We start from the raw sequence: 25,244 nt of genomic DNA, 5'->3' as shown, positions 1-25,244 counted from the left end.
ACGCAGTGTTGCTTGTCTGTTAGCACTGACAACTCTACGAAAACGCAGCGTTCAGAGTGTGTTAATTCTCGTCGTGCGGCCATAATCACGTCGGACACCTTTCCACGTGAATCGCCTGAGTACAAATGACAGATCCGCAAGTGCACTGCTCTTTTATACCTTTTATAACCGATACTACCGCCATACATACATGAGCATATCGATATGTACCAGGGGATCAAAAAGTCAGTATAAATTTGAAAACTGAATAAATCACGGAATAATGTAGATAGAGAGATACACATTGACACACGTGCTTGGAATGATACGGGGTTTTATTAGAACCAAAAAAATACAAAAGTTCAAAAATTGTCCAACAGACGGCGCTTCATCTGATCAGAATAGCAATAATCAGCATAACAAACTAAGACAAAGCAAAGATGATGTTCCTTAGAGGAAATGCTTAATATGTCCACCATCATTCCTCAACAATAGTTGTAGTCGAGGAATAATGTGAACAGCACTGTAAATCATGTCCGGAGTTATGGTGAGGCATTGGCGTCGGATGTTGTCTTTCAGCATCCCTAGAGATGTCGGTCGATCACTATACACTTGCAACTTCAGGTAAGCCCTAAGCCAATCATCGCACGGATTGAGGTCTGGGGACCTGGGAGCCCAAGCATGACGAAAGTGGCGGCTGAGCACACGATCATCATCAAACGACACGCGCAAGAGATCTTTCACGCGTCTAGCAATATGGGGTGGAGCGCCATCCTGCATAAACATCGTACGTTCCAGCAGGCGTTTATTAGTCAGGCTGGGGATGATGCGATTCTGTAACATATCGGCGTACCTCTCATCCGTCACGGTAGCAGTTACAAAACCAGAATCACGCATTTCCTCGAAGAAAAAAGGCCCGATAACGGTAGATGTGGTAAATCCAATCCATACCGTGACTTTCTCGTCGTGCAATGAAGTTTCCACGACAGTTCTAGGATTTTCGGTAGCCCAAATTCTGTAGTTGTGGGCGTTGACAGACCGCCGGAGAGTGAAATGAGCTTCGTCGGTCCACAACACGTTACTCAACCAATCGTTATCTTCCGCCATCTTTTGAAACGCCCACACCGCAAATGCCCTCCGCTTCACTAAAACGCCAGGTAACAGTTCATGATACCGATGGACTTTGTACGGATAGCATCGGAAGGTACGCCTAAGTGCCGACCAAACAGTAGTGTATGGAATGCCGGTGCGACGTGCGACTGCACGAGCGCTGCCTTCCCCGTGCTTAGACGAACCCGCTACAGTCTCCATTTCTTCCTGAACTGTCTCCGCAGCATTACGCCTTGTGCTCGGTCGGCCACTACGGGGTCTATCATCTAAACAACCCGTGGCTTCGAACTTCGAAATCATTCTCGCCACAGCTGCATTTGTCAACGGACCTCTATCCGATAGTGTCGTAACGCTTGTAATAGTACTTGAATTACGTAACCATTACGGCACCTTACCTCAACCTCTCGATGCCAGCAATATTCTACTGTGTTTCTGTAAAATAGTTAATATATTTCTGTGACAACATTCAGATTTGATTTCATTAATGTAGAGATACTTTGATGCAACGATATGTTTATATTGCAATGATATTATTCTTATGTGTATTCTTTCTTTTGTCACTCTGATCCTTGACGTACTTGTAACTCTGAATTTTGGGCGCGTAAGCGGTTATTAGAGAGTCAAGTCTTGGTCGCCATGTTGAAAAGACGTAAGTTGTATTAGTCAGTTTAAGAAATGTGAACTTTAACAGTGAGGAAGATATTCACAAGTATGTTTTATATTGTGAAGTGATGTTGCAACAAAAGTAATAAAAAAGAAGTGTAACTTAAATTCGGGGTGCTGATTACTTTTTTACATCACCAGTGTCTTAACTTGCAAAAGTTTAATCTTCTAGAATGGTTTACGAGACACATCTATAAAACTTTTGAATATCGCAGAATAACACTTAGGCCTCTTTGCATCCGAGCTTGGAATCCTCACTACCTAGATTTTCGACGATTGAGCCATGAGTTCACAACGAGACCAGCGTGGGAAACACGAAAAGATGAGTGCCTTGTTTATCCATTATTTCCAAAAATGACTTTATTAACTGTGCTCTAATGTTACCTGCCACATAATATAACTTTATTGTTGCCCGAAAATGCAATATTTAGCAGCGTGAGCAACACTACAATCATAATTAATTTTTGACCTGTGTTGTGGTAGGGTTGTTAGATGCTGAACTAGCACATTCCCCATTCTGATAATACAGCTTCACTAAAAGCGCCTTTTCAGCTAACGTCAACATGCTGCGACTGCTGGTGTATCTGATTCTCTCTCTTTTTTTCTTTTTTTTTTCTTTTTGTGATTTCATGCCCCTGCCCCATATGGGCAGGGGAGGGCTGTCAGCGGCACAATCCGCCGCTCTTCAGCCGAGTGACAGGCAACTAAAACAAGAATGAAATGATACACACATAAGGAGATAAAAAAGGGGAACATAAAACAGAGTAAGGGGAGAAAATGGAGGTAAAAATACACTGACATGGAGACATTCATGGGGGACAGTTAAAAAAGTCACCAGAAAGTTAAAAAACACAGTTGGCGATTCTTAAAACACAGAGAAGACAGCGAATGCGCATGCACAGGTTAAAGGTCTGCCACAGTATTAAAAACACTCCGGAACAACACACTTAAAACCCACTTGGAGCACACACGTCGAAGAATAAAACTGCCAGGTGGGACCTGCCGAGGGAAAGGTCAGAGAGGATGGAAAAGGAGGGGAGAGCAAGGGGCAGCAGGGGAAGCGGCGGGATGAAGAGAGGAGGGGCATCAGTGGGTACACGAAGAGGCAGGAGACACGTGGGGTGGGAGAGGAAAAGGGAAGACAGGGCAGGAGGGATCGCAGAGACACTGAAAGGAGGCACAAGAGAGGGAGGGGAGTAGGAGGGGGAAGCCACTCAGGAGGGGGGAGGGGGAGGAGAGGAAGCTCTGAGGAGGAGCCAGGAAGAGGGGGTTAGAGTTGGTAGGAAGGGTAGATGTCAGGGCGAAGCTCATCATCCGGGAGGGGTAGATGGTGGAAGTTGTGTTGGGAAAGGAGGTGGAGGGTGTGGAGATGGAGGGAGCGTGAGATACAATGGTAAAGGGGCGGCAATGGGCTGGGGATGGAGAGGAAGGGAGACACCAAGGGGTGAGGGGGATCAAGGCGGCGGACAATATATAGTGTGCAAATGTGTTCAAGGAAAAGGAGAAGGTGGGGGAAGGGGATGAGGTCGTAGAGGATGCGCGTGGGGGACGGAAGGCGGATGCGGAAGGCGAGGCGGAGCGCATGGCGTTCGAGGATTTGGAGGGCTTTATAGAACCGGGGAGGGGCGGGATTTTCTCTCTCATTACAGCTCCTTTTATACACGATTGTCATGCGCAGTCACTGACGTTTTGCTGTCCAGCGCCATCTGTCGGACATTTTGTGAACTTTGTTTTTTTTTTTTGTTCTAATAAAACCCCATTTCATTCCAATCATGTGTGTCAATTTTTACCTCCCTACTTACATTATCCCGTGGTTTATTAAGTTTTCAAACTTATACTGACTTTTTGTTCACCCGGTACATCAACCGCCAGAAGGACTGGACTGTTTCGGACGCTAAAGGTAGCCCTCCTCCGTGAACGGTGGGTGGTCATTTGGCTCGCCGCTATGCTGTGGAAGACGTCGCGGCCGACGACCCTGCCTGCTGCTACGCAAGCCTGCAGACCGCTCCCCCCTCCTCGCCGGCCCCCTCCAGCCGATCCCACCACCGGAATCTTCTCCAGCAGCAGAGCGCGAGCGCAGCTAAGGCGGCGACGCAGCCAGGAATCGCAGTCTGCGCCGTCACCTCTGCCCCGTCCTTCCGCCTCTGCCACGACCAGCTGTTCGCTTCTGCACCGGTGAGTACTGTCGACTCGCCACGCCCTCCAAATCCGCCGTCACTCGCATCACACTTCTTCATTGCTGTTTAATTCGAGAGTAACTATGGTGCGTTAACGCACAAAAACGTTTACGATAATGATTTTGTGGCCAGTGTTTTGGCCGTGGCTTCAACTATGATCTTCCGATCCCTCTTTTCATCTGCTACAGTGGAAGAAACCATCAGCAAGGATACTCTAATTGCTTTGCAAAATGATTATTTATAGCTGTAAGTTGCGACATTACCATTCTTGAGTGGGCCGTAAGGCTTGTACAAGCAATCCCGTTCAAATGTACCATTGGTTTTGTGCATACAGTTCACAGGCATCTCACAAACGAAGGGAGGGTCATCGCTATTTCTTAGGTTTTGTAATGTGTCGTATCGTTGTGTCTCTTTTGCTGTGGTGGAACTGTCAAGCGGCTTCCTAGTAAGCTAAAGTCAAAACGTTCCGAAAATCTTCGGAAGTGAGGGTATCATCTGGAGTGCCCCAGGGAAGTATGTTAGGTCCGCTGTTGTTTTCTATCTACATAAATGATATTTTGGATAGGGTGGATAGCAATGTGCGGCTGTTTGCTGATGATGGTGTGGTGTAGTCGTCGTTGAGTGACTATAAGAGGATACAAGACGACTTGGACAGGATTTGTGTTTGGTGTAAAGAATGGCAGCTAACTGTAAATATAGATAAATGTGAATTAATGCAGATGAGTAGGAAAAAGAATCCCGTAATGTTTGAATACTCCATTAGTAGTGTAGCGCTTGACACAATCACGTCGATTAAATATTTGGGTGTAACATTGCAGAGCGATATGAAGTGGCACAAGCATGTAACGGCAGTTGTGGGGTAGGTGGACAGTCGTCTTCGGTTCATTGGTAGAATTTTGGGAAGAAGTGGTTCATTTGTAAAGGAGACCGCTTATAAAACACTAATACGACCTATTCTTGAGTACTGCTCGAGCGTTTGGGATCCCTATCAGGTCGGATTGAGGGAGGACATAGAAGCAGTTCAGAGGCGGGCTGCTAGATTTGTTACTGGTAGGTTTGATCATCACGCGAGTGTTACGGAAATGCTTCAGGAACTCGGGTGGGAGTCTCTGGAGGAATGGAGGCGTTTTTGTCGTGAATCGCTACTGAGGAAATTTAGACAACCAGAATTTGAGGCTGACTGCAGTTCAATTTTACTGCCGCTAACTTATATTTCGCGGAAAGACCACAAAGATAAGATAAGAGAGATCAGGGCTCGTACAGAGGCATATAGGCAGTCATTTTTCCCTCGTTCTGTTTGGGAGTGGAACAGGGAGAGAAGATGCTAGTTGTGGTACGAGGTACCCTCCGCCACGCACGGTATGGTGGATTGCGGAGTATGTATGTAGCTGTAGAATCTGGAGCTATGACATCCAGACTATTAGCGATGTATCAAGCTATAAAATATTTTTCAGAGGCAAAAATTTTTCGATTTGCTTTCTGGTACAATCCTTTTATTCTTCGTTTATTGTTACGGAAATTAAAAGGCTCATAACCGTTTCCCACGTCGTAAGTAATAGCAGTAAATTTTCCTATTGGCTCATTCCATGTCTAGTTACCTAAGGATTTCCACTCGACCCTCTCCAATATTGATGAAATGTGTACATTATGTGTATAAAGGTCTTACACGAATCCATGCCAAATTACAGCTTCATAAGTAGTTTTCTGGGGCCACTAATCATACTTTTGTAAAGGCCAGTTTTTCTATATAGCCACAGGTATAAATAAATCATCAGGTTTGCTTTACTGTTGCTGATGACCTAAGGATTCCCACGCAAACCCTTGGTGATTCTGCTCAACTGATTAGGTACAACAACCTATTTGCTAAATATGCTCTCACTGTACAGCAAATTTATCACAATTAGCTGCTAAGTAGCTCATAAATCTTACCGTCAAGATCTGGATGACGTATTGGCTACTTGTCTCTTATGATAGAGTGACTTTCTGATGATGATTTTTTTCTCGTTTCCAGCCAGCCAGAATGTCATAAGGTTGTCAAGTGGTGTCTTGATTACTCAAATAATTACTGAGCTATCCGACATTAAAATCGATTCAAAAACTTTATTCATCAATATCGTCTAATTTTCCCAACACGTTCATCTCAGATTTCGTTCCTCTTTGCACCATTTGAAAGAACTCTTTTTGTTGGATCGAGAAAAGTGTATTTAATTTTTGAGACATACCAGTTCAAAGATAATATGGAAGTTCGATAACGTGTTTTGACTGCTATTACTAGCGAAGGATATGTGGGCTTCCTGGATATGCACATCTGAAAATTATTTTTCTCCTCCGAATGGGAAAACTTTTGTGCTGACGCCGACCTACATAGGCAGAAACGATCATTACAATAAAATAAGGGTACTCAGAGCTCGCACGGAAAAACATAGGTGTTCGTTTTTTCGGTGCGTTTTTCGGGACTGGAATAATAGAGAATTATTGTGAAGATGGTTCGATGAACCCACTGCCAGGTACTGAAATTTGATTTAGGATATCCATGTAGATGTAGATGTAAAATCTATTAAAGGTTAATTAGTTATCTCTGTTTCTTTTTAAATAATAATTAATTTGCTCAGTTTTTGACATTCATAAATGTTTATCTGTTCATTTAGGTTGTTTGTGCGCTCTTTTGGAAGTTACAGCTATATTTTGAGTCTGTGGTGAATTCCAGTATCGCACAGGAACAGCCGAAATGAATAGATGAACATTTGTAAAAGTTAAAGGCTGAGTAAATTAATTTTTATTTTAAGGAAAACAAAGATAGCTAATAACATTTTCGACGGAGTTTTCAAATGTGCGTATAGATCCACATAACGTCTTGTATAAATTTAAGCTACTTGACATGGAGTGATCCTATTGTAACCATTTTAAAATTAGGCTAATAGCTTGGGGAATTGTGTAATTCGAAGTGACTCAAAATTTGATATACAAGTTTCCGCAAGAGCGTGTAGAAATGTAACAGGACATAGAGAATGCACTACTGAACAATTTGAGGTAGGGAGCCTGGGATGGGAGAAGCCGGCTTAAGCAGACATGGAAGTAAACTTGTCTACCGCTTTGTCTAGCGTTACTGTTTTCCAGCTTTTTTTACAACTAACTCTCGTACAAGTTTACACGTCATGTGCTTTTTATTTACATGTACATTCTTTATTTCCTGCAAGGAACCCAAGAGGATGATCCCGATTACTTGGAAGTCATGATGAAGGTTTTGTTTACCTCATGTGTCCGTAAGGTGGCTCTGTTGTATCGTATTTACACTGTCCCCTTGGCTGTTCGTGAGAGGATGTTGATACGACATAACAGTGCACTGGCCCACTTCAGTGTGGATGTCCGTAACGATCTCAGTGGTGCATTTCCTGATCTCTGGATTGGAAGGGGAGGTCCTATTCCATGGCCTGCGAGGTCACCTGACCTGAATCTCCTTGTTTATTCCCTATGGGGATACCTCAAGTCACTTGTGATGAGACCCCAGTGGATGCGGAGATGGAATTAGTTGCCATAACTGTAGCTACCTATGATGTGATGCGAAACACACCAGGAATATCTGTCAGTGTGTGTCAGAATCTTGTTCACCGATGTCACGCTTGTATTGATGGCCGTCAGTTTCAAAATGGTTCAAATGGTTCAAATGGCTCTGAGCACTATGGGACTTAACAGCTGTGGTCATCAGTCCCCTAGAACTTAGAACTACTTAAACCTAACTAACCTAAGGACATCACACACATCCATGCCCGAGGCAGGATTCGAACCTGCGACCGTAGCAGTCGCGCGGTTCCGGACTGCGCGCCTAGAACCGCGAGACCACCGCGGCCGGCGCCGTCAGTTTCACCACATTTTTTAAGATACAGTACAAATGCTGCGTTCATCGTGTCAGTGATGGTATTTGCAGTTATCTGTAACTAATATAAATAAAAAATACACAGTAACCTGTTATCTCTTTAAGCTGGCTTCTCCGATCCCAGGCTCCTTGCCTCAAATTGTTCAATGGAGCATACCCTATGTCCTGTTAAATTTTTGCGCGCTCTTAAGGAAACACCTTATATACAAGGTGGTCCATCTGAAGTTTCAGATGAGATTATCTCGAAAACTATATATCGGGTAAAAATAGTGGGTAAGACAAGTTCGTAAGCTCGGAGGGGGACATCAAATGACACTACACGTGACCCCCAGCCCCCGCCCCCATGGGTGGGGCAGGGGGCAACTTTTAAATCTTAAATGGAAACCCCCATTTTTTATCGCAGATTCGGATTCTCCATAAAAAAGTAAGCAAGTTTTGTCTGAAACATTTTTTAAACCATTGAAAGATGGCGCTGAAATCAAGAAAAATTAAAATTGGGAGAGAACTCCGATTTATTCAGAATGATCCGTGAAAGACCCATGAAATCGATACAAAATGTGCACCAATTCTTTCATTACGCCAAATTAAGCTATTGTTTTACAAAATGTATCATACCCGCCATAGTTTTTGATGGAGGGAGGCGGAATGGTGATAAAATCTCGTTAGGCAACTCTTCACAGTTGCATTACTCATACTCACCGGACAGTGGCACTACCGTGGCCAAACTGCGAACTATAAACTGCTCAGTATAAAGTTTGGTGCATTCGCAGTTTGGCCACGGTAGCGCCACAGTCGGATGAGTAATGCAACTGTGAAGAGTTCCCTAACGAGATTTTAATGACATCCCGCCTCCTTCCATCAAAAACTGTGGGGTAGGTTACATTTTGTAAAACAATAGCTTAATTTGGCGTAATGAAAGAATTGGTGCACATTTTGTATCGATTTGATGCGTCCTTCTCGGATCATTCTGAATAAATCGGAGTTCTTCCGCAATTTTAATTTTTCTCGATTTCAGCGCCATCTGTCAATGGTTTAAAAAACTGTTTCAGACACAACTTGATTAATTTTTTATGGAGAATCTGAATCTGCAATAGAAAATGGGGGTTTCCATTTAAGATTTAAAATTTGGCCCCCGCCCCACCCAAGGGGGCGGGGGTTGGGGGTCACGTATAGTATCATTTGATGTCCCCCTTTGAGCTTACGAACTTGCGTTACCCACTATTTTTACCCGATATATAGTTTTCGAGACAATCTCATCCGAAACTTCAGCTGGATCACCCTGTAGATCTTATCTGCAGCATAAAAATGCTCAAAAGATTATAAATTCACCGGACTGGATGGCAGCACACTCCTGATACTACTTATTTTATCTAGCACTTTTCTCGAAAACTCTGAGCCATACGGTCACAGAAATTACTCCTACAATATTAACTCTTTGCTACATTCTGTCTCAATATCTTGCATATATAACGAGCACCTCTCTGGTGTGGTCACTAGAAATAAAATATTGTGGTAGCAGGGTCATTCCACACCAAGTGGTCTAAAACTGAAAAAAGTTCCCACCATCATGGTCTCCAATTTTCGTCAAATTTTAACTGTAGCTTTAGTCAAGTGTTGAAGTAAGTTTCCCAAGATTTCAGGCCTCTAGCTGCAATAGCTGCTGATCTAGACCCCCTTGTCTGAAGTGTACTTAGTCCGTGTGCATGCAACATAAAAAAAATGTCATATTTGGAGTCTAATAAAATCGAAACTAATTCATAAGAATGGTTAGTAAGATGCGACCCTGTACAGTTTTTTTTGCTGATTCCAACGAAATTATGTATAACATTACTCATGCAAACCCCGGTCAAATAACTCGACTCAAAGTATACTTCAAAATTTGTCGTGACACAACGCGACAAATTTTGACCAATATTAAGACTGCAATGATTTCCTTGCAGTTGAAGATATGGACTTGAACTTTTGGCCAAGCTTCATGCTTGTGCTAGACATAATGCAGCCGGATTTGCAATGATCCAGGCCATATGGTCGCCCTGCAGTATCTCTTCAAATTAGGCAGTGTCAGCACAAACGGTAAAATTTACCAAAGTTTCAAGCCAATTACTAAAAAATAGTTGGCCTGAATCTGCTTGTGAATAGTATCACCTAAAAGAGAAACTCTTGCTCTACAAGACTGACATTTGTTTTTTTTGCAACGCGACCATTAAGTACTCATTAACTCACATCAAAGTTGTTATATTTTGTATGCGCGATGCACTAATTTTTCTTCATTTCTAGGAATTTGAATCTTAATAGTCGCTTAGAATTACTGATATAATTGGATATTTCATTCGTGTTTTATTCAGTGATTGGCCAGTGAGAGATGTCAGAAGTTAATGAAGAAGAAGAATCGTTGGCCCCCTGTTCAATTGGAAAAGATGCTGCTGCATCGAAGTGCCATGTTATCTTCTATGCTAAGAAGACTGGATTCAAAGCGTTTAGTGATTTCACAGAATGTGACCAGAAATTGCTTGTTTCGCGTTCAGAAGCCAAACTTGACGAAAATTCCATCATTTGCTTCCACCATGAAGCCCTCTTCCTACATGAATATCAAGCGATGCAAAAGAAATGTTGCAATCCATTCAAGAAGAGGAATCACAATGTAAAAGCTGGACTTAGACTGCTTGATAATGAAACAGCTGCCAAACTTTGCCTGTTAAAGAAAAAAGAAGTGATTGATATAAAACCTGGTCAGAAGCTTTGCCCTCGCTGCATGTCGGCACTGAACCAAAAGCTAGAAGATTCATCATCACTATCAACCCAATCTGAACAAGATTTCACAACGGATGAAACTGAACCAGCCATCAACAAAAGTTTATCATTTATTGGTGCTTCACCATTGAAAAGAAGACAACTAAGTAAAAGAGATAAGCAAAGCTATGCAAAAAGAAAGATCTTGGATGCACAAAGTTTAATTGGGAATCAAATTGCTGCTGCTGTAGGAATCAATTACGATGAACAGCCAAGTTCAAGTAAAAGTCGCCCATGCAATAATTGTGCAGATCTTGATAATCTTATAGAAGAGTTGAAAGAAAAATGTAAAGTGTCAAATCGTAGGACAAAAGTTCAAATATTGACCTTGGTTCCAAGAAGCTGGACAATTAAAGATACGACAACAGCATTTAATGTATCAGAAAGAATGGTAAAGCAAGCGAGAAAACTGAAGAATGAGCAAGGTGTTCTAGCTTTTCCAGCAAATCGGCAAGGAAGGAAGCTTTCAGATGAAGTTGTTCAGAAAGTACATGACTTTTTTCAAGATGACGAATTCAGCAGACTTTGTCCAGGGAAGAAAGACTGTGTGCCTGTGAGAATTTCAGGAACAAAGGTGTACAAGCAAAAGCGGTTGTTGCTTTGCAATTTGAAGGAAATGTACGTGTCTTATCAGAAGCAAAATGGACCAGAAATTGGCTTCTCAAAGTTTTGCGAGCTTAGACCAAAATGGTGTGTTACAGTTGGCTCTGCTGGAATGCACTCAGTTTGTGTCTGTACAATACACCAAAATGTCAAGCTTATGCTCACTGGTGCATCAATCAATGAAGACTACAAGGAAATTCTTAGCAAAGCTGTTTGCAGCTTGGAAAACAAGGATTGTATGCTTCATCGTTGTGAAAACTGCCCTGGTCCAGAAGGTGTAGAAGCAGTTATTGCAACATATTTTGAAGATAATGACCCTGAAGAACTGATTGAGTACAAACAATGGATTCATACCGACAGGGATACTTTAGAAACAAAGCATCTTTCAACAGAAGAGTATGTTGAAGATATTGCAGCAAAAATTTGGAACCTGTCTTGTCATCACTACATTGCCAAGCATCAAAGCCAGCACCTGAAAGCTCTCAAAACTGATTTGAAAGAAGGCGAATTCATAATACTAATGGATTTTGCTGAAAACTATTCATTTATTGTTCAAGATGCAGTGCAAGGCTTTCACTGGGAAAACAGTCAAGCAACAGTTCATCCATTTGTAGTCTACTACTGTGAAAACGAAGAGGTGCAATGTGTGAATCTTTGTGTTATTAGTGACTGCCTTCGACACGATACGATTACTGTCCATGTTTACATTGGAAAAGTAATCAATTACCTGAAGATGCAATTTTCCAAAATAAGCCACATCCACTACTTCAGTGATGGTTCAGCTGCACAATATAAGAATTTCAAGAATTTTCTCAACTTATGCTATCACAAAGAAGATTTTGAAATAACAGCAGAATGGAATTTCTTTGGAACAAGCCATGGAAAGTCGCCTTGTGATGGCATTGGAGGCACAACAAAACGGTTGGCAGCAAGAGCAAGTTTGCAACGTCCATATGAAAACCAGATTCTAACACCCAAAGATCTTTTCAACTTCTGCAATGATAATATCAATGGAATCAAATTCTTTTTCATCAGCAAAGAGGAAGTTGAAGAAGAAAAAGCTTCTCAAGAAGAAAGATTCCTGCAAGGGCACACTCTAGCTGGCACAAGAGAAAACCACCATTTTTTGCCCATTGATATGACGACAATTAAGGTCAGTAGAGTTTCTAATGATGCGACATCTTTTTTGGCCAAAATTAGTGCTGCTGAAGTAGTAGTTCAAGTCATGGATCTTCAGCCTGGGCAGTATGTTGCTTGCATTTATGAAAAGAAATGGTGGATTGGAAACATCGTTGAAATCTCAGTCGAACAGAAAGATGCTTTCATAAGCTTTATGCATCCTCATGGTCCTGCAAGTTCATTTTATTGGCCCTTAAGACGTGATACTTGCTGGATTCCGGAACAACTTATCATTGGTGTTATTCCAGCTCCATCAGTGACATCATCTGGTCGGCAATACAGTTTTCCTGAAAGCATTCTCTTGCAAATCAACGATGCTTCCAGAATGATGAAGTAACTGAGGAAGACAGGCTTGGGAACCTGCATAAAGAAACCCACAATCAGGCTTGGGATCCTGTGGTAAAGACACCCTGTAATCAGGCTTGGGAACCTGCAGTAAAGATACCCACCCGTGGCTGTTACTGCATGGCTATCGGGCGTGGCCCCTATGGCGATGGGGATGCTGGTTTTATTGTGATAACCAGTAATGGCTCAGCCATCATGGACCAACGCAGGGCACTGCGCACACAAAATATAAGATACTTTGACCTGAGTAAATAAGCACTTAATGGAAGCGTTGCAAAAGAAAAATATATCCATCTCGTAGAGCAAGAGTTTCTCTTTCAGATGATACTATTCACAATTAAATCCAGGCTGACTATTTTGTAGTAATGGGCTTTGAACTTTGGTAAATAAAGCCATTTGCGCTGACACTGCCAAATTTGAAGAGATTTTGCAAGGCGACTATAAAGCCTGGGTAGTTGGAAATCCAGCTGTATTATGTCCAGCACAAAGATAAGACTTGGTAAAAAGTTCAAGTCCATATCTTTATCTGCAAGGAAATTATTGCAGTCTGAATATTGGTCAAAATTTGTCGCATTAAGTCACGACAGAATTAGGGGTACACTTTGAGTCGACTTGTTTGACCGGATTTTGCATCAGTAATCTTATAATTAATTTCGTTTGAATCAGCACAAAAAACTGTACAGGGTCTCATCTTACTAACCATTCTTATGAATTGGTTTCAATTTTATGAGACCCCAAAAATGGCATTTTGTCTGATGTCGCGCGCATGCGAACTTACTACCCTTCAGACAAGGGGGTGTAGATCAGCAAGTATTGCAGCTAGAGGCTTGAAATCTTGAGAAACTTAATTTAGCACTTGACTAGTGCTACAGATAAAATTTGAAGAAAATTGGAGACATGATGGTGGGAAGGTTTAGACCACTTGGCATGGAATGACCCAGCAACCTTTTAAAAGTACATTTTCCTATGAAACTTCCCGGCAGACTACAACCGTCTGTCGGCCGGAGACTCGAACTCTGAACCTTTGCCTTTCGTAGGCAAGTGCTCTACCGACTGAGCCACACAAATACGAAGCAGAACCTGTCCTCACAACTGTACTTCCGACAGTTCCACGTTTCGTAAGTCTCGAGGAGGAGGAGGATTTATTTAGTCGTAAGGCTAGGGCCTCCCGTCGGGCAGATCGTTCGGCGGGAGCCGGTCTTTCAATTTGACTCAATTTCGGCGACCTGCAGTCAATGAGGATGATAGGATGATGATGAGGAAGGCACAACACCCAGTCCCTGGGCGGAGAAAATTCCCCGACCCAGCCGGGAATCGAACCCGTGGTCAGAGGACTGACAATCCGTCACGCTGACCATTCAGCTACCGGGGGTGGACGAGGAAGAGGAGATTAGTGTTTAACGTCCCGTCGATAACGAGGTCATTACAGACGAATATCAAACGCGGATTAGGGAAGTATGGGAAGGGAAATCTGCCGTGCCCTTTCGAAGGAACCCTGCCGACATTTGCCTGAAGCGATTTAGCGAAATCACGGAAAACCTAAATCACGTTGATCGGACGTGGGGTTGAACCGTCGTCCTTCCGAATGCCAGTCCAGTGTGCTAACCACTGCACCACCTGACTCTGTCGTACGTCTCGATTTCGAGTCTCGGCGCGGCACGCAGTTTTAATCCGCCAGGAAGTTTCATACCAGTGCACACTCCGCTGCAAAGTGTAAATTTCATTCTACGAGGGTAATCCCAAAAGTAAGGTCTCCTATTTTTTTATAAGTAAATAGACCTGTTTATTTCTACAGTGGTTTACATCAGTTTACAGCTTGAACATTTAGCTATTTTTCGACACAATCACCATTTCTGTCGATGCATTTTTGTAGACGCTGTGGCAGTTTTTGTATGCCCATGTCATATCTGCTCGCCGCCATGCTGTTCAGAAAGTTATGAACATGAATTGCTTTCCGGCCAAATGTTGTTTTAACCTAGGGAACAGGTGATAGTCACTGGGCGCCAAGGCATGACTATAGGGTGGGTGGGTGATTATGTTCCACTGAAACTGTTGCAGGAGAGCAATGGTTTGCGTGGGCGAGCGTTGTCACGGAGAATGTGTACGCCCTTGCTCAACATTCCTCTTCTCCGGTTCTGAATTGCCCGTTTGAGTTTTTTCAGAGTCTCACAGTACCTGTCGCGTTAATTGTGGTCCCAGCAATTCAGCTCCGACGACGAGGTGAAAGAAGAGGTTCATAACTTTCTGAACAGCATGGCGGCAAGCTGGTATTACATGGGCATACAAAAACTGCCACAGCGTCTACAAACATCCATCGACAGAAATTGTGATTATGTCGATAAATAGCTAAATGTTCAAGCTGTAAACTGATGTAAACCACTGTAGAAATAAACAGGTCTATGTACTTATAAAAAATAGGAGACCTTACTTTTGGGTTACCCTCGTACATTTTCCTACTTTGGTGCACTTCAATATTTGTATATGTAGCAGCAACAATTATTCATAACTGCCGTTACTAATAAATAAAGGTGTACAAAACAGGACAAATAAGTATAATGTTAAAGTTTCAGTCTTAGTTCAATATAAAAACAAACAATATTATACGTAAGTCATGCGATCGGTTTGATGTTGCCTACATGTGCAGTACGCTGTGCTCACCACATAGGTATTCTTAAGGTATGTACTTGGCTGCTGTTTTTGCAGTTTTTAACTATTAGCCAACTCTATAGAGTTTTATCTGTGTAGCTGAGTCCTGTCAGCGACCGTAAAATACTTTCAATTGAAAAAAAGAAACACTGATGAAACAAGAAACTACTTTCAGAATTAAATTTTCACTCTGCAGTGGAGTGTGCGCGATATGAAACTTCCTGCCAGATTAAAACAATTTTACTCTGCTAGGAAGTTTCAAGAAACGACTTAATTCTGTTTCTAACTGTGTAACTGTATAGACACAAGACTTATAGAAAACGTGCCATTTCTATGATCTGAAGAATAAATCATCTTCGTGAGTCATATAATTGTTGCGGCTATTTTTATTCAAATATTACTAAATTACTACCTGCATTTTCGCTTTGATATCGGCAAGCAATGAGAAGGCTCAATGTTTCCTGGAATAATACCACATTGGAACACACAGATAAACCAACGTATTTGGATGTGACGTTGGACAAATCTGTGACATACAGACATCACTGTGAAAAGATGGCCTCGAGAAATGATACAAACTCGTAAATAGCAAATGGGGAGCAAAATCTAGTCTTCTGAGAACCATCGCACAAACACAATGCTTCTCTAAAGATGAGTACGTAGACCAGATAGACCAACACTACGAATGTGACAAAATGGAACACCTACTGCCGTCCTTACGATGTTATTTATTATAAAGCTACCAGTTTCGGTGCTTCAGTACACCATCTTCGGGCCTTAACTGACGCTGAGGCGGTTAACTCCAATCGTATACACGATTCCATCAGTGGCCAACATCTACGAAATGGTTTTCGCAGACTACCTGTAATCGTCGCGAAAACCAGTTCATAGATGTTGGCCACTGATGGAATCGTGTGTTCTATTGAAGTTAAGCCCCACAGCGTCAGTTAAGGCCTGAAGATGGTGTACTGAAGCTTCGAAACTGGAAGCCATATAATAAATAACATCGCAAAGATGGCTGTAGGTGTTACATTTTATTACGTAAGTGAACGACTGAAATCCCCCAAACTTCCAGTCAGAAGGGTGGACATACAAAAGAGCTATGAAAATCGATATAACCATCAGTGAAACTTGTCGAATAACAATGGAGTGTATGAAACCCACGTCGCTAGCAAAGCTTTACAGAGCTGCTGGTCTGGGAGTCCCAGCTTCCGAAGAACATCTCACGAATCCACAGAGGGGCTCAGTCAAACCATTGATCATCGACAGCCTCTATTCGGCGTTGAGTGCGAGGCTGGTCGACTGAAATCCCGCGCAAAAGTTTCTTAAACACGGCTATAGAAGAACTACCATCCGACTATCCATGCCGGCCGGTGTGGCCAAGCGGTTAAAGGCGCTACAGTCTGGAACCGCGTGACCGCAACGGTCGCAGGTTCGAATCCTGCCTCGGGCATGGATGTGTGTGATGTCCTTAGGTTAGTTAGGTTTAAGTAGTTCTAATTTCTAGGGGACTGATGACCTTAGAAGTTACGTCCCATAGTGCTCAGAGCCATTTGAACCATTTGAACCGACTATCCATCAGCGCAGGTAGTGCCTGGCAGCTCCACTTCAAACTGGAAAACATGGAGCATCCTGAACCGCATAAGAACAGGGGTGGTCCCAGCGAAACCCAACATGATCAGGAGGCGTCGTGGTAACGTGGATGACAAGAGTGATTGTGGTGGTCTGCAAGACAGGGAACACCTCGAAGCCTGTTCAAATTTTCCCTACAGATGCAACCTCGGCGGTTTGTGGCTGGTTGAGAAAGAAGTCCTGGACATGTCCCAATACTGGGGTGAAAGACTATGACTGGTTTCTGGACACGGAAAAGTAAAGTGAAGTAAGATGATTTCCAGTTGCCGCTGTTTTTCGGAGAACGATTAACGTTCCACCGCTCGTAAGAACAGGCAAAAGGTTTTTGCATTGATTTGGTGTGACGGAGATGTTAAGAAAAGAGACGAAGAAGAGAAACTATTTATTTGTTTCCATGCGACCTATAATGTGGTTCAAAATGGTTCAAATGGCTCTGAACACTATGGGACTTCACTTCTGAGGTCATCAGTTCCCTAGAACTTAGAACTACGTAAATCCAGCTAACCTAAGGACATCACACACATCCATGCCCGAGGCAGGATTCGAACCTGCGACCGTAGCGTTCGCGCTGTTCCAGACTGTAGTGCCTAGAACCGCTCGGCCACCCCGGCAGGCCCTGTAATGTGTCATGACGCCATCTGAAAATGGTCAGAGACAGCCAGATAGAACCCAGTTGGATCCTGGATGACGAATTAGCTGGTAAATTATTTACATCGGGTCTTTCTTCCTTTCTGCTAAAGCTTTTCTAATGTTTTTGAATTTTTCATGTCTCATAGTGGTTTAATATGGATTAAATTTAATTTTTCAGAAAATCTTACATGGTTGTTCTCCGGCTCTAGCACACGGTCTGCAGCTGTGTAGACTTCTAGATGTCGCCTATGCGACAGTTGCTGTTTTGTGGCCGAGCGGTTCTAGGCGCTTCAGTCCGGAACCGCGCTGCTGCTACGGTCGCAGGTTCGAATCCTGCCTCGAGCATGGTTATCTGTGATGTCCTTAGATTAGTTAGGTTTAAGTAGTTCTAAGTCTAGGGGAATGATGATCTCAGATGTTAAGTCCCATAGTGTTTGGAGCCATTTTTATTTTTATTTTATTTATTTTTTCTCTTTTGTTCCTTGAGACAAGTGTCAATGCATCTATTAGCAGTTCCAATATATACGTCATCTTAACAAATGTGCCACGATTTCTATATACATCTGCTACATCTGCTGTAGGTACCGAAGGACACATGTCTTTTCCGGAATTCGGATATCCGTGCATCGTTTTGTTGGTGCTTCTGTTACTGTTGCTATTTGTAACGTTTCCAAAGTTTTCACTTTTAGAAGCAATAGGCCCAAGTATCGGAAAATTGGAAAAGCTATGAACAGTGCCAGTTAAAATCTCTCACAGGAGGTATTCAATGACAGGCAAAAAATTATACCTAATAATCAGTCTAAATGCGAAAATATAAGTGGCACCAGTCATGACTGTTCAGTAAGTCTTTTTTCACTCTGTCGGTTTCATTTCACTATAATGAATACAACAAATGTTCTGCACATGACTTGCTAAGCACATAGAAATCGGTTATTTTAATGTTGTTTTGGTTCATTTATAAACAGTTATTACAAACGTGACGATCGCTGCATCTCGTACGTACACACAATGTGTAGATGAGGTTTTCTACACTGCCGGCACCGGACACGAAAAACGATAATTTATATTTAATTTATTGATAGTTTTACTATGTTGCTGTGCGTTACATGTTTCACCTAATAGTCAACCGACCACTGAGATAACATCAATAAATTTTTGAATTATGCTTCATATCTATAAATTAGGACGTGATATTTTGTGCATTGTTTCTGACGTTTAGCACTTAGTATTCCAGAGATATCTGTTGTTTAGCGAATGACGGATGAAGCATTACTACATGTTGAAAACCTAAGTATGCAAACATTTATGAAGTGACTATGACACTTTTTCGCCTGCTGTCATCTCTTCAGACTCATCCGCTGTTACTGGATGGTGGTATGTGGTTTTTTAGGTACTCATGCAGCGGTGTACCCAGACACCCACTTTAAAGATGTAAGTCCTGTAGTGATACTGTGACACTTCACAGTTTCGCTTCACATTAGTAATCAAAACTACGTACATACCGCTGAGATTTGCATTTTTCTTTAGCGTAAGCCACTGAACTTGATGCCTAGTTGTCAAAGATGTATTTAATATGTAATTAAAATGAAACGAAAACTACATTACGTTGGGATTGGCTGACTGTTTGCTGAAACTATAAGCTTGTATTTGGAAATAAAAAACACGTATACTCTAACACACGAGGGTGAAAGGTCACGGGATGGTACCTGTACTGCTAAAAAAAATCGACATTTTATTGTAAGGACTCTTTATCGTCAACCCGATAACAGATCTGAATAAAGTGAAGCTGTCTACAATCTAAAGATTCTTATGAGTAGTTCTTAGTAGTCATAGTCCTATTGTAGGTGGTGTGTCCTCGACTTTCTCCAGCCTCTGAAATAAATAGATCTATCAGTTAAAGTGGGCCCTACAGTTTAACGTAGTTTCGGACTCACAGTTAATCTATGCATTGAAACTTCCTGGCAGATTAAAACTGTGTGCCCGACCGAGAAGGCAACGGTTCCGAGTTCGAGTCTCGGTCGGGCATACAGTTTTAATCTGCCAGGAAGTTTCATATCAGGGCACACTCCGCTGCAGAGTGAAAATCTCATTCTGGAATCTATGCATTTCTCATATGTACATAATAATGTCACCGGTGAAAGAATGGGATGAACGCAAAAGAAAGTCGTCGGAGAGACCACAGCTGAAAATAGAAAATTCAGTTTTACAGCCAGTTAATGACCCACTCAGTCACCTCACAAGCAATAGTATAGAATATAATATCACATCACATTGCATTGTTGGGTGGTAGATGCCGTGGATTACATCCAGTCGCCTAACAGCTACAGGCTTTTTTTTTTTGCTATTAGTTGTCGGTGACGGAGAGAAAGACGTGAGTTGGTAAATACCAGTGCCAGCATATAGTTTAAATTTCTCGACCAGGACCAGCCACGTCGCAGACCTGTTAACACGCCTTCTCGCTCGGTTGGCAGCAGTAACGGAAAAACAAACACAGCAAGTACAGGCATTTAACAACAATGTGACCATTTGCGTGATAATACAAAATGAGCGACTGGCTGTTAGAAACAATATCCCTTGATTAACTTTGTTCTTCTTTCGTAAGTTTGCTAGTTCGATTATCTCGTTTCCTACAAGAGTGATGAGTTGTTGCTTTCATGTATGTACGGTGAAATGAAATACGAAATAGGAACTTTATTTTCACTTCAGCTTTCCTTAATGTGTGTCGATTCCTTCACTTCATAACATCACTCAAAACACTTTGCAGAATTCTAAGAAAATATTTACAAAAACTAATATTCTGTGAAGCACATCATTATTGCTTGCATCTCACTCTATCATAACTGTACAATACCAGATCCGATGTCCAACCAATTACGCTACGATAGAACTACAACCAAGTCATAACTCGACTACATTCAGACTGACTCCTGCTTCTTACTCCGTAACAGAGTGCATTGTACTGATCAGAGAGGGGTCAACACGGGTTACCAAACTGGATTATCTCGGGTTAATGGGATTTCAAGTCAAGCCGAGTTACATTATTAACCAATTCGAGTTAGTACGATATTGCAGCGCCTGTGTTATTCTGATTACGCTTCTGCGGTACTATATTCGTTATGAAATGCATCAAATGAATTCATGATTTCGAATAAGGACAACCATCAGCTGTAGAATGGAATGACGACAATTAAAATTTTTGTCGGGCTTGGACTCGAACCCGGATTTCCCGTTTATCGCGAAAGGTAGCCTTCCCATTTGGCTATATTTTTTCTTTCTTTACTTGGACGTCGGTTTTATGTCCCAGGAGTCTACTCAGTGATATACTTCTTCTTTTGCCGCTCGGGATTAGCCGAGCGGTCTTAGGCGCTGCAGCTCATGGACTGTGCGGCTGGTCCCGGCGGAGGTTCGAGTCCTCCCTCGGGCATGGGTGTGTGTGTTTGTCCTTAGGATAATTTAGGTTAAGTAGTGTGTAAACTTAGGGACTGATGACCTTACCAGTTAAGTCCCATAAGATTTCACACATTTGAACTTCTTCTTTTATTTGTTTTTTTAATGTACAGGACTGGGATGAGAACGCGTTATCTTTTTTTAATTTTTTGGAATGACAGCAATAAAAATTTGTGCGGAACCGTGAGTCGAACCGGGATTTCCCACTTATGGCGAGCAGTCGTCTTACCATTTGGCTATATTTCTTTTATGTCCAAAGGAGCTTTGCATCGTAATCAGAATAACACAGGCATTGCAATTTTGTAGCCGGCCGCGGTGGTCTCGCGGTTCTAGGCGCTCAGACCAGAGCCGCGCGACTGCTACGGTCGCAGGTTCGAATCCTGCCTTGGGCATGGATGTACATGATGTCCTTAGGTTAGTTAGGTTTAAGTAGTTCTAAGTTATAAGGGACTGATGAACGCAGCAGTTAAGTCACATAGTGCTCAGAACCATTTGAATCATTTTTATATAATTATTAAAATTTTGAGTAAAACATTCATACTTGAGGTGTGGTATTTGGCTACCTTGAGACAGTTTGATCGTCGTCAAAATCCTTACGACTAATGCCGGATATGTCACCGCACTATTTGTGCACACGGCGAGACAAGGGTCTTGATTTAATAATCTTTTCATGACTACACTAAGGTCGTCCGATCACCATCCAAATCTTACAGCAAATTCAAAGTGTCTCATGAATGTATTTTCAAATTTTAGCCGGTAGTGTGGTATCCATTAATGCTCGTGCCAATATTTCACTATATGTGTCAAAACCTGGAATGTGAATTTCGGTAGTTCACAATCTATTTTCAAACTTTCAAATCAAAAGACCCAAAATTGCGTTGTAAACAGTCATGTTCGTGAACAGGAATTTTGCTACTATGCGATCGTAAAAAAGCTGTCAAAATGTACACAGCAACTTTGGAATGGTTCACGAGCCTATTTTCGAATTTCAAAAGATCCATTATTGCCGCCTGCAGCACTGTATTCAGTCACACTCGCGAATGGGATTTTGGCCACCTTACGATCGGCCAACGGTTTCCAAAATTTATACTCTGAACTTCGGATGTTTCATAAGCGTATTTTCAAAGTTTCAAACCAAAAGACCCGATACTGCGCTCTGTAGTGCGGTATGCAGTCATAATCATGAACAGCCATTTCCCTACCTTTCGATCGCCCTACTCCCATCAAAATCTATACTGCATATTTCAGGTTTTTCACAAGTCTATCTTCAAAATTTCAAGCTGGAAGACCAAAAATTGCACCCTGTGTAGTATCATCACGCTGGTCGCTGTATGTGAAATATGGGTAATAGAACTGAATGGTAAGTTGCGCAGATGCGAAAGAGCGGACGGCGTTGAATGTTAGCTCAATTTCGTTGTCCCAACTCGGTTTAACTAGATTTCAACTCGGTTTACGCATACTTTCAAATCAATTAACTCGGTTTGGCGTAAAACCGAGTTGGCATGTCGCTAGTACTGATACACAAAAAATCAACAATAAAAATACCATAGCTCACAGCTCACAGATGTTTGAACACATCGACACTTACATCCAGAGATATATGTACAGTATCGATGTGATCGAAATTATTTCCAATTTAATATTTCATAAAAGAAATGGTCATAGGAAACAATAAGTATTACATTAACGTGTACGAAGAAGGTAAATGTTTTAGCATTTGGTGCATCGTAATCTACGATATCGCGGAAAACCAAAAGTGTTGAGAAGTTCCACTACAATCTTTCTACTTTTTATCAAGGAAAAATTTAAATTTCGGCTGCGAAGCCATTACGTCAGCTCAACACACTATTTGTAGAGGAATAGTTTCCGTTAATACAGCAGTTATTCATCTATATGTAATAACACATGTTTTTGTTCTACTCCATTGGTGAGTCGCAGCAGAGGTCGTAAACATTGGCGGAAAACTACTTCAGCTGCTGTCTTGCAATTTAAGTAGGAACGTCGGAAGCAGGAAAATGAAAAGCGTCAGAGAAGCAAACTTCTCCAGGCTCAGACAGCCCTCCACCCTCTATAATGTGCACTGTATGTGGCCGCGCGTTTCATGCCAGGATTGGTCAGCTAAGCCATCACAGGCATCTCCATATCTGAACTGCGATGCAACAATGGAAATGCAGGAGAAAAGTGGAGACTCGGATGCGAGTGTCAGCTGAGGACGACTCTTCAGTCAGGAGACTGTTTTGATGCAGCTCTACTGTGTTAGCCTCTTCATCTCCGAATACTACTGCAACATACATCCAGCTGATCCTGCTTACTTTATTCATTCCTTGGTTTCCCTCAAAAAAATTTTACCCCCTCAATGTTATCATTACCAAACTAATGGTTCTGTGATGCCTCAGCATGTGTTCTATCATCAAGCGGTCCCTTCTTTTAGTGAATTTGTGACATAAATCTCTTTTTACCCCAGTCCTATCAGTATGTCTTTATTAATTATTCATTGTACCCACCTAATCTTGAGCACTGTTCTGTGGTATTACATTTCAAAGAGTCCCATCCTCTCTTATTGTCTGAACTGCTCATCGTCCACGTTTCAATTCCGTGCAGGGCTTCCGTTCAGACGAAGGCATTCAGAAAAAGACTTCCTAACAGCTAAATTTGTATTATATGTTAACAAACTTCTCTTTTTTCCAAATGGTTTTCTAGCTATAATCAGTCTACAGTTTACATCTTCTCTACTTCGACCAACATCGGTGATTTTGATGCTCTAAAGGCAAAAATCGTCTGTTACTCTTAATGTCTCATTCCCTGCTCTAATTCCCTCAGCATCGTTTTGTTTCATTCAGCTGCATTCTATTACACCTGCTTTACTTTTGCCAATGTTCATCTTATAACCACTTTTCAATACACTATGCTTTCCATTCAGCTGATCTTGAACATACCGATTTCTATGATAATTTTCTTTCCACATCAACTCACAATAACACACGTCATTGGTATATAGCCGAGATGGGACACGAAACCTGGACCTTCGCTTCACTTGGCAGTCACGCTACCTCGAGACGACCAAACTCGGCACATCCCACCGTCGACAGTGCACCATGTTGTTAACCATTAGATGTACCATTCATGCAATGTACTTATATTTTATAATTACTTATATTTATTTATATTTTATATTTACAAAAAAATAAAATAAAATAACTGAACTTCCGGATGGAGCGCCACTATATGTCGTGTTAGCGAGACTGGGTGGGGAACAATTAGTGATTTTGTTTTGAAGACACATTTATATCCATCAGCGTGAAGCATCAGGAGCGGAGAATATGACCGAAACGACCTCCAATAATTCAAAGCAAAATGGTGCAATGGTTAAGGAAATGGGCTAGCATTAGGGAGTAATGAAGTTCAAAACCCGACTCGACCATGCAAATGTAAGTTTTCCGTGGTTTTTCTAACTCAAGGTGAAAGCAAGGATGTTCTTTTTTTGTTAAAGACACCACCGAATTCCTTCCCTGTTCTTCGCCGTTCCGAGCCTTGCTCCGTCTCTAACGGCGTTGTCATCATCGACGGAACTGTAGACCCTAATCCAGAACGAATTTTCACTCTGCATCGGAATGTGCGCCGATTTGAAACTTCTCAGCAGATTAAAAGCGTGTACCGGGCGGGACTCGAACCTGAGATCTTTGTCTTCTGCACGCGTTCGAGTCCCGTCTAGCACACAATTTTAATTTCAAGGAAGGTTCATTAAATTCCAATACTTGTTTTTTTTCATCCTCAAAGTATGGCTGTTTTTTAACCTGTACTGTAATGGACACAAACTTGAAGAGACTAGAAAACATACAACTTGGAGCGCGAGAAAAGAAAAATGACAATTTTATAATCGAATTAATAATCTAATGCCATTGCGTGGAGACAGTATCATTTAGATAATGTATAAGCCTTGAGGAACTATTGAAGAGCGAAGGGCATCCTTGTGCCCGAAGTAAAGTATTTCAAATTCTCTATCAAAATGTGCAGCATAAAAAATTTTCTGTTAGACTTTTATTTTTATTTTATTTATTTGTGAATTTATTTCGCTTGACAAGATTCCCGAGAGGGAAGGCATGTTCGTGTAAACAGTTGAGGCTTTTATTTTCTCTTGATTGTGGATTGGTTCTGCATAAGTCGCAGGT

The 25,244-nt window shown here is 41.9% G+C and overlaps 1 protein-coding gene across 1 annotated transcript in view; it reads left to right on the top strand.

Moving 5' to 3' along the window:
• The first annotated feature begins 3,850 nt into the window (after positions 1-3,850).
• Positions 3,851-25,244, top strand: part of LOC126418668 (alpha-tocopherol transfer protein-like) — a 126,141-nt gene continuing 104,747 nt past the window's right edge. The window contains exon 1 of the mRNA XM_050085552.1: positions 3,851-3,927. The gene's annotated coding sequence lies outside the window, so the exon portion shown is untranslated. The remainder of the gene's footprint in view (positions 3,928-25,244) is intronic.

Source organism: Schistocerca serialis, chromosome 9, assembly GCF_023864345.2.
Source record: "Schistocerca serialis cubense isolate TAMUIC-IGC-003099 chromosome 9, iqSchSeri2.2, whole genome shotgun sequence".
NCBI lineage: Eukaryota > Metazoa > Arthropoda > Insecta > Orthoptera > Acrididae > Schistocerca > Schistocerca serialis.
Note: the sequence above shows the minus strand (reverse complement) of the source record. Positions and strands in the feature narration are given on the sequence as shown.